Below are 11,141 nucleotides of genomic sequence, written 5' to 3' on the forward strand. Positions count from 1 at the left end.
GTATTTCCTAGTTGCTAATGCTCGCTAGCTGCGGTACGCGTAGGACGATATCGCTCCAAATAGGTGACTAGTTCGGTGATATATGTTGAATTTACGGCCGAATGGGACCGGGTGTCAATACAGGAACGGGCTCAGGAGGTTAAAACAAAATTATTTGTTCGTTATTGATTTACGAAAGGACTTAGGTATTATTAGTGTCTATGGCGGCGCCATTGTTTTGGGGCTGGGGCTTATGGGTACTTCTGCATTGCTAATGCTCATAACATTAGCTACGATACGCCTACAGCTATTTCGTTACAAATATACGATCTTATTAATGTTATAAATTGATTTTACGGATGAATGGAATCGGGTAAAATACTTTAATAATACCAGGGGATTTGTGGACATTTTATTCCATTTTGATCGTTGTTTGGGAGAGATGATGTTGTGGAAGATAGGGGGATTACAGAAGCTGCCGGAGTAACGGACAGGAGTTTACGAGTACTTCTGGGGGGTTGGTACCTAGGAGTATCGCGATTTACGTTGATTGGTATTTCTAAATGTACGATTTGATTTAATAAAAAATATGAATTGAATTTTTAATAAAAAACTATGAATTGAATTTACATCTGAATGTTTTACGACTAACACAATTAAAGAGTGCCAATAGGTTATAGCCGAATTTTTTAGTGCTTATCAGTTGAATGGGGGGGCGTGATTGGAGGACGAGAGCCGCCACGATGATTCGCCAAGGCTCTTGGGGGGGACGTTCAACGGTGGCGCTGTGACGCAGGAGAGTGGCACTGGGGAAGACCTTCTTTCCAGGTAATATGTAAGGTTACTCCGATTCTTTGAGAGAAACTTCTTTGATGACATAAAATGTATTAAGAGTGGAAATAATACCTTAAAGGTCATTAGCACAGGTAGGCCACATAGATTCCAATTTGCATTTATAATAATAAGGGTGGTCCCCCAATAAAACTGAAATGAAGCAAAACAACATTAAGAGGAAAACAACATTAAATGGAATACAAAGGTGGTTCATGTACATTTAATAGTTGAACAAATCGGTACAACAAAAGGACTAGAAGACTGACCAATTGATCTACTCTGTCTGCGTTAAAGCTGGAGAGTTGACTGGACAAGCTACTGGAATTTCAATTGACGAAGTAGACACGCTCCGGGGCTTGATCGACCCCGGCGGGGCCTCCCTTGGGCGAGGGTGTCTGGTGATAATGGCCGAAACACTCTAAGACCCCAAGGTCCACTACTGATGAGGTGTCTACCAAATTTTGACATCCAAATTACCTACAACAAGGACCCTTTTTAAACAAAACAGTTTTTTTAACAAAAATAGATTTATAAAAAAATATATTAGTTCAAACACAACTAAAGGTTAATGGACACAATTAATATAAGGGTGGTCTTGTATTTAAGATAAGGTTAGTCTTGTAGGTCTGTACTTTTCGGTAGCTTTTCACTGTTTTTCCGTATTGCTGGTTAGGGACCTGGTTGGCGCCTCGGCTGCCCCTAACCCCTAACCCTAAACCCTAACCCTAACCTTAACCTTAACCCTAACCTTAACCTTTGACCCCTGACCCCTAACCCTGACCCTAACCCTAACCTTAATCTCTAAGGAAAACAGTTGGTTAAATATAAAAACAAAACATTAGGTCAAGAATAATGCAAAGTGAATAGGCATAATGTAATCCAAGGTTGGAAGGGTAGGTGAGTTTCTCTCAATTTTCTCTCTCAACTTTTTTTCCATCTTGCTGGCCGAAGACCTGGGTAGCGCCTCAGCTACTCGGGGGAGGTTCTGGTTGAGGTGCAGTCTCGCTTCGCCGGCCTTCGTACCCACTCCAAAATTTATGCGACTCTGGTACGGTGAGGTTTACTGACGGAGACATGCGTCGGCCTGTGCCCTCCGCTGCCTTCTATCTAACCAACTGGGTCGGCGGACCCTTTGGGGAATGTGTAGCGTGATAACCTTAAAAACCTAACTCGCCCGAGCCTATCGGACATCCCAGTATTACCTTAAGCCAAATTATCGGGTCGCATACTTTTCTTATTTTCCCATTTTTTTAACTTTCTACATATGTTCTCTCTTCCCCTCATCTCTCCTCCCCTTTTCTGTCCTAGGGGGGGAGAGGTATGAGACCATGTGTCGGGTCAGAAAACTCGGGGTTTTGGTTGAGATGCAGTCACATTTCCCATTACCTATCCGTGGTCTCGCTCTCTCTCTCGCGCTCGCGCTCTCTCTCGCGCTCGCTCTCTCTCACACTCTCTCTCTCTCTCTCTCTCCATCTTCCAAAATAACTTCCCTAATTTTCATTTTCTTGCTATTGGCTAGAATAAATATGGCGCAGAGAGGCAACTTTTCCAACCTGGTTAGGGCCATCTTCAACCTCTACATAAGGCAGTGGAATGCTTGCAATCTACCTGAACAGGGACTCTACAGGACCACTAGGAGCGGGGGGAGCAAGCCCTGAGAAGAAGGTTAGGTTCCCTCACTTCGGAGGATGAATCAAGAGCACGGATTGGCAGGGCCTTTTCCATGGCGGCCTAAGAGGAGACGGGAGAGACGCCAATGGTGAGTTAAGAAGATGAAGACGAAGGAAGAAAACTCGACGACGCGGGGAGTGCAAACAGCGGTAGATGTGCTGCTGGAGCTCCTTGAAGAAAGAAGAAGAAGATACCAAGAACCTGGTCCTAATTTTTCTGAAGCACGAAGAGGGAGAGAAGATCCATCACAACGGCAGGTGAAGGAACGCATTCACCTACTTAGGATGAAAGCTCGACGACGTGCGAAGGGCCAATGGTAAATGTGCTGCGGGAACTCTTTGAAGAAAGAAGGAAAAGGTACCGAGAACCTGGTCATAATTCTTCTGAAGCACCCTAAAAAAAAGGGGGGGGAGAAGATCCACCGCAACGGCTACTAGTGGAGACAGCATCGGTCCAAGCACGGGACACTGCAACACAAACTTCAAGTCCTAAATTCAACCAGATTCTAGTCTTGAAACTGAACCAAATTCTGAAATCAATTCTTTACCCTGAGTCAAATCCTACCCCTTAACCAAATTGCAAACAAAATCCTAAACTTGACCAAATCTAGATTCCAGAATGAATTTTAAATCCAACCAAATATCTAAAAATTTACGATTTAATTTAATTAAATTACAAAACGAAAAGGCGAAACTATAATCGAATCACATTTTTTATTTTAAAGCAGGCCCTAAAAGAAAAAAGAAGAATTTTTCTTCAAACGCATAAAAGAAAACATTGGACGTGATGGGACACTGGAGGGCGCCCTTGACACATTAAATCGCGTTGGTACCAACGGACCTCAGTTAGACGTGAATATTATGGACTTAATATTATCCTTTGAATTTAGAAACGAGTAAGTTGGAAAACACTATTAAATAGTATTAAGAGGTTTTTCAATAAGTTTGATTCTAATCGAATTTTGGAACGAATGCTTTGGTTGGCATGATTGCTGGCGGAGGATTGCTCTGACGTACGGCGAAAAAAAAGGTGGGGGCTACTTCCGGTTTGGCTAATGTTTACTAGCTGCCTTGTTTACGAGACTATTGATTCCACATACGGAGTTGGATTAAGGTGAGTGAGTGTTTTTTAACGAACAAAAGTGACCGGATAGTGCAAATAAACAATACCAATCTAAATGTATTCTATTATTTTCACCGGGAGGAGTAACTTTAATAATATTATGTGTTATCGGGGGCCGCCATGACTTTGGCAAGGGCTTATGGGTATTTCCTAGTTGCTAATGCTCGCTAGCTGCGGTACGCGTAGGACGATATCGCTCCAAATAGGTGACTAGTTCGGTGATATATGTTGAATTTACGGCCGAATGGGACCGGGTGTCAATACAGGAACGGGCTCAGGAGGTTAAAACAAAAATTATTTGTTCGTTATTGATTTACGAAAGGACTTAGGTATTATTAGTGTCTATGGGCGGCGCCATTGTTTTGGGGCTGGGGCTTATGGGTACTTCTGCATTGCTAATGCTCATAACATTAGCTACGATACGCCTACAGCTATTTCGTTACAAATATACGATCTTATTAATGTTATAAATTGATTTTACGGATGAATGGAATCGGGTAAAATACTTTAATAATACCAGGGGATTTGTGGACATTTTATTCCATTTTGATCGTTGTTTGGGAGAGATGATGTTGTGGAAGATAGGGGGATTACAGAAGCTGCCGGAGTAACGGACAGGAGTTTACGAGTACTTCTGGGGGGTTGGTACCTAGGAGTATCGCGATTTACGTTGATTGGTATTTCTAAATGTACGATTTGATTTAATAAAAAATATGAATTGAATTTTTAATAAAAAACTATGAATTGAATTTACATCTGAATGTTTTACGACTAACACAATTAAAGAGTGCCAATAGGTTATAGCCGAATTTTTTAGTGCTTATCAGTTGAATGGGGGGGCGTGATTGGAGGACGAGAGCCGCCACGATGATTCGCCAAGGCTCTTGGGGGGGACGTTCAACGGTGGCGCTGTGACGCAGGAGAGTGGCACTGGGGAAGACCTTCTTTCCAGGTAATATGTAAGGTTACTCCGATTCTTTGAGAGAAACTTCTTTGATGACATAAAATGTATTAAGAGTGGAAATAATACCTTAAAGGTCATTAGCACAGGTAGGCCACATAGATTCCAATTTGCATTTATAATAATAAGGGTGGTCCCCCAATAAAACTGAAATGAAGCAAAACAACATTAAGAGGAAAACAACATTAAATGGAATACAAAGGTGGTTCATGTACATTTAATAGTTGAACAAATCGGTACAACAAAAGGACTAGAAGACTGACCAATTGATCTACTCTGTCTGCGTTAAAGCTGGAGAGTTGACTGGACAAGCTACTGGAATTTCAATTGACGAAGTAGACACGCTCCGGGGCTTGATCGACCCCGGCGGGGCCTCCCTTGGGCGAGGGTGTCTGGTGATAATGGCCGAAACACTCTAAGACCCCAAGGTCCACTACTGATGAGGTGTCTACCAAATTTTGACATCCAAATTACCTACAACAAGGACCCTTTTTAAACAAAACAGTTTTTTTTAACAAAAATAGATTTATAAAAAAATATATTAGTTCAAACACAACTAAAGGTTAATGGACACAATTAATATAAGGGTGGTCTTGTATTTAAGATAAGGTTAGTCTTGTAGGTCTGTACTTTTCGGTAGCTTTTCACTGTTTTTCCGTATTGCTGGTTAGGGACCTGGTTGGCGCCTCGGCTGCCCCTAACCCCTAACCCTAAACCCTAACCCTAACCTTAACCTTAACCCTAACCTTAACCTTTGACCCCTGACCCCTAACCCTGACCCTAACCCTAACCTTAATCTCTAAGGAAAACAGTTGGTTAAATATAAAAACAAAACATTAGGTCAAGAATAATGCAAAGTGAATAGGCATAATGTAATCCAAGGTTGGAAGGGTAGGTGAGTTTCTCTCAATTTTCTCTCTCAACTTTTTTTCCATCTTGCTGGCCGAAGACCTGGGTAGCGCCTCAGCTACTCGGGGGAGGTTCTGGTTGAGGTGCAGTCTCGCTTCGCCGGCCTTCGTACCCACTCCAAAATTTATGCGACTCTGGTACGGTGAGGTTTACTGACGGAGACATGCGTCGGCCTGTGCCCTCCGCTGCCTTCTATCTAACCAACTGGGTCGGCGGACCCTTTGGGGAATGTGTAGCGTGATAACCTTAAAAACCTAACCCTAACCCTAACCCTAACCCTAACCCTAACCCTAACCCTAACCCTTAACCCTAACCCTAACCCTAACCCTAACCCTAACCCTAACCCTAACCCTAACCCTAACCCTAACCCTAACCCTAGCGGCCGAAACGTTGTCAGGGCACACTTTCATTATATATTGGCCATTCTAAATCTAAAAAAAGATATTTTTATCAAAAACTGCTTTAATAAAAACAATTCTGTTCAGAAAAAAATACCTTTATTACATATATAAATAATTACATATATAACAAAGGCAAAATCCTAATTATGGAGCAAGGTTGGACCACGGTCCACTATGGCCGACGCCGCCGCTTTGCTCACCAGAACCCTGGGCTGGAGGCTGGGAGGTGTGCTGGACGGATGGACCGTGCTTTTGCCCCTCCTTCCTATGGGAGGCGGGGCTCCTACCACAATCCTAACCCTAACCCTACCATAATCCTTTCCCCCGTTCCTGTCCACACCCTCATCCTATCCTAACCCTAACCCTAACCCTAACCCCAACCCTAACCCTAACCCTAATCCTAACCCTAACCCTAACCCTAACCCCAACCCTAACCCTAACCCTAATCCAATTCCCTGTATACGTCCCACTAGGAACAGAAATTCCAAACAGCAGGCTCAATTAACGTAATTAGGATAAATTTATTTAAATTGATTTGGACCCACATACCTTATTAAAATTTATTCGGACCCACTTACCTTGGATACCTACCTTGGATACTTACCTCGAATTGGTGCCACGCCTCTGGTCCCCGGACCACGCCCACCTAAAAAAATCACAAAACAAAATCACAAAAAGCAAAAAATCAACAAATTATGCATGTATGTAAATACCTACCTGCATAATCCACTCACCTGTAGTCCACGCCTCTGGTCCCCGGACCACGCCCACTAAAACATCACAAAAGATAAAAAATCACAAAAGCTAAAAAATCACAAAAGACAAAAAGTCAATATATAATAAAGAAAATTTTTTAATAAAATAAATATATAAGTAAACAAAACAAAAAACAAGACAACACAATATTCAAATTCTACTTCATAACAACAAATTGTTAATAGAACACATTCAATAAGGCATAAACCAGTATCGTTTCCAGAAAGAAAAAAGTCAAAAACCAGTTTTATTTCCAAAAAGAAAAGAAGTCAAAAACGAAAACATAAATTTGAAATTAGAAACTCGAACCGAACAGAGAGTATAAATAGACGTGCAGACGCTCAGTGCGTTGAGGGAGAGCAAAGGGTGAACAACTCAGCAGTAATTGCATACAATAAAATTCAGCAATTTTTCATCATTTTTTGTTTGTGTGCCAGACCTGAGGAAGGCCCTAGCGGCCGAAACGTTGTCAGGGCACACTTTCATTATATATTGGCCATTCTAAATCTAAAAAAAGATATTTTTATCAAAAACTGCTTTAATAAAAACAATTCTGTTCAGAAAAAAATACCTTTATTACATATATAAATAATTACATATATAACAAAGGCAAAATCCTAATTATGGAGCAAGGTTGGACCACGGTCCACTATGGCCGACGCCGCCGCTTTGCTCACCAGAACCCTGGGCTGGAGGCTGGGAGGTGTGCTGGACGGATGGACCGTGCTTTTGCCCCTCCTTCCTATGGGAGGCGGGGCTCCTACCACAACCCTAACCCTAACCCTAACCCTAACCCTAACCCTAACCCTAACCCTAACCCTAACCCTAACCCTAACCGAAACCCTAACCCTAACCGAAACCCTAACCGAAACCCTAACCGAAACCCTAACCCTAACCCTAACCCTAACCCTAGCAGCACATAGCCCTAACCGAAACCCTAACCCTAACCCTAGCAGCACATAGCCCTAACCGAAACCCTAACCCTAACCCTAGCAGCACATAGCCCTAACCGAAACCCTAACCCTAACCCTAGCAGCACATAGCCCTAACCGAAACCCTAACCCTAACCCTAGCAGCACATAGCCCTAACCGAAACCCTAACCCTAACCCTAGCAGCACATAGCCCTAACCGAAACCCTAACCCTAACCCTAGCAGCACATAGCCCTAACCGAAACCCTAACCCTAACCCTAGCAGCACATAGCCCTAACCGAAACCCTAACCCTAACCCTAGCAGCACATAGCCCTAACCGAAACCCTAACCCTAACCCTAGCAGCACATAGCCCTAACCGAAACCCTAACCCTAACCCTAGCAGCACATAGCCCTAACCGAAACCCTAACCCTAACCCTAGCAGCACATAGCCCTAACCGAAACCCTAACCCTAACCCTAGCAGCACATAGCCCTAACCGAAACCCTAACCCTAACCCTAGCAGCACATAGCCCTAACCGAAACCCTAACCCTAACCCTAGCAGCACATAGCCCTAACCGAAACCCTAACCCTAACCCTAGCAGCACATAGCCCTAACCGAAACCCTAACCCTAACCCTAGCAGCACATAGCCCTAACCGAAACCCTAACCCTAACCCTAGCAGCACATAGCCCTAAGCGAAACCCTAACCCTAACCCTAGCAGCACATAGCCCTAAGCGAAACCCTAACCCTAACCCTAGCAGCACATAGCCCTAAGCGAAACCCTAACCCTAACCCTAGCAGCACATAGCCCTAAGCGAAACCCTAACCCTAACCCTAGCAGCACATAGCCCTAAGCGAAACCCTAACCCTAACCCTAGCAGCACATAGCCCTAAGCGAAACCCTAACCCTAACCCTAGCAGCACATAGCCCTAAGCGAAACCCTAACCCTAACCCTAGCAGCACATAGCCCTAAGCGAAACCCTAACCCTAACCCTAGCAGCACATAGCCCTAAGCGAAACCCTAACCCTAACCCTAGCAGCACATAGCCCTAAGCGAAACCCTAACCCTAACCCTAGCAGCACATAGCCCTAAGCGAAACCCTAACCCTAACCCTAGCAGCACATAGCCCTAAGCGAAACCCTAACCCTAACCCTAGCAGCACATAGCCCTAAGCGAAACCCTAACCCTAACCCTAGCAGCACATAGCCCTAAGCGAAACCCTAACCCTAACCCTAGCAGCACATAGCCCTAAGCGAAACCCTAACCCTAACCCTAGCAGCACATAGCCCTAAGCGAAACCCTAACCCTAACCCTAGCAGCACATAGCCCTAAGCGAAACCCTAACCCTAACCCTAGCAGCACATAGCCCTAAGCGAAACCCTAACCCTAACCCTAGCAGCACATAGCCCTAAGCGAAACCCTAACCCTAACCCTAGCAGCACATAGCCCTAAGCGAAACCCTAACCCTAACCCTAGCAGCACATAGCCCTAAGCGAAACCCTAACCCTAACCCTAGCAGCACATAGCCCTAAGCGAAACCCTAACCCTAACCCTAGCAGCACATAGCCCTAAGCGAAACCCTAACCCTAACCCTAGCAGCACATAGCCCTAAGCGAAACCCTAACCCTAACCCTAGCAGCACATAGCCCTAAGCGAAACCCTAACCCTAACCCTAGCAGCACATAGCCCTAAGCGAAACCCTAACCCTAACCCTAGCAGCACATAGCCCTAAGCGAAACCCTAACCCTAACCCTAGCAGCACATAGCCCTAAGCGAAACCCTAACCCTAACCCTAGCAGCACATAGCCCTAAGCGAAACCCTAACCCTAACCCTAGCAGCACATAGCCCTAAGCGAAACCCTAACCCTAACCCTAGCAGCACATAGCCCTAAGCGAAACCCTAACCCTAACCCTAGCAGCACATAGCCCTAAGCGAAACCCTAACCCTAACCCTAGCAGCACATAGCCCTAAGCGAAACCCTAACCCTAACCCTAGCAGCACATAGCCCTAAGCGAAACCCTAACCCTAACCCTAGCAGCACATAGCCCTAAGCGAAACCCTAACCCTAACCCTAGCAGCACATAGCCCTAAGCGAAACCCTAACCCTAACCCTAGCAGCACATAGCCCTAAGCGAAACCCTAACCCTAACCCTAGCAGCACATAGCCCTAAGCGAAACCCTAACCCTAACCCTAGCAGCACATAGCCCTAAGCGAAACCCTAACCCTAACCCTAGCAGCACATAGCCCTAAGCGAAACCCTAACCCTAACCCTAGCAGCACATAGCCCTAAGCGAAACCCTAACCCTAACCCTAGCAGCACATAGCCCTAAGCGAAACCCTAACCCTAACCCTAGCAGCACATAGCCCTAAGCGAAACCCTAACCCTAACCCTAGCAGCACATAGCCCTAAGCGAAACCCTAACCCTAACCCTAGCAGCACATAGCCCTAAGCGAAACCCTAACCCTAACCCTAGCAGCACATAGCCCTAAGCGAAACCCTAACCCTAACCCTAGCAGCACATAGCCCTAAGCGAAACCCTAACCCTAACCCTAGCAGCACATAGCCCTAAGCGAAACCCTAACCCTAACCCTAGCAGCACATAGCCCTAAGCGAAACCCTAACCCTAACCCTAGCAGCACATAGCCCTAAGCGAAACCCTAACCCTAACCCTAGCAGCACATAGCCCTAAGCGAAACCCTAACCCTAACCCTAGCAGCACATAGCCCTAACCCTAACCCTAACCCTAACCCTAGCAGCACATAGCCCTAAGCGAACCCTAACCCTAACCCTAGCAGCACATAGCCCTAACCCTAACCCTAACCCTAACCCTAGCAGCACATAGCCCTAAGCGAAACCCTAACCCTAACCCTAGCAGCACATAGCCCTAAGCGAAACCCTAACCCTAACCCTAGCAGCACATAGCCCTAAGCGAAACCCTAACCCTAACCCTAGCAGCACATAGCCCTAAGCGAAACCCTAACCCTAACCCTAGCAGCACATAGCCCTAAGCGAAACCCTAACCCTAACCCTAGCAGCACATAGCCCTAAGCGAAACCCTAACCCTAACCCTAGCAGCACATAGCCCTAAGCGAAACCCTAACCCTAACCCTAGCAGCACATAGCCCTAAGCGAAACCCTAACCCTAACCCTAGCAGCACATAGCCCTAAGCGAAACCCTAACCCTAACCCTAGCAGCACATAGCCCTAAGCGAAACCCTAACCCTAACCCTAGCAGCACATAGCCCTAAGCGAAACCCTAACCCTAACCCTAGCAGCACATAGCCCTAAGCGAAACCCTAACCCTAACCCTAGCAGCACATAGCCCTAAGCGAAACCCTAACCCTAACCCTAGCAGCACATAGCCCTAAGCGAAACCCTAACCCTAACCCTAGCAGCACATAGCCCTAAGCGAAACCCTAACCCTAACCCTAGCAGCACATAGCCCTAAGCGAAACCCTAACCCTAACCCTAGCAGCACATAGCCCTAAGCGAAACCCTAACCCTAACCCTAGCAGCACATAGCCCTAAGCGAAACCCTAACCCTAACCCTAGCAGCACATAGCCCTAAGCGAAACCCTAACCCTAACC

This window comes from Syngnathus acus, chromosome 21 (assembly GCF_901709675.1).
Source record: "Syngnathus acus chromosome 21, fSynAcu1.2, whole genome shotgun sequence".
Classification (NCBI taxonomy): Eukaryota; Metazoa; Chordata; class Actinopteri; order Syngnathiformes; family Syngnathidae; genus Syngnathus; species Syngnathus acus.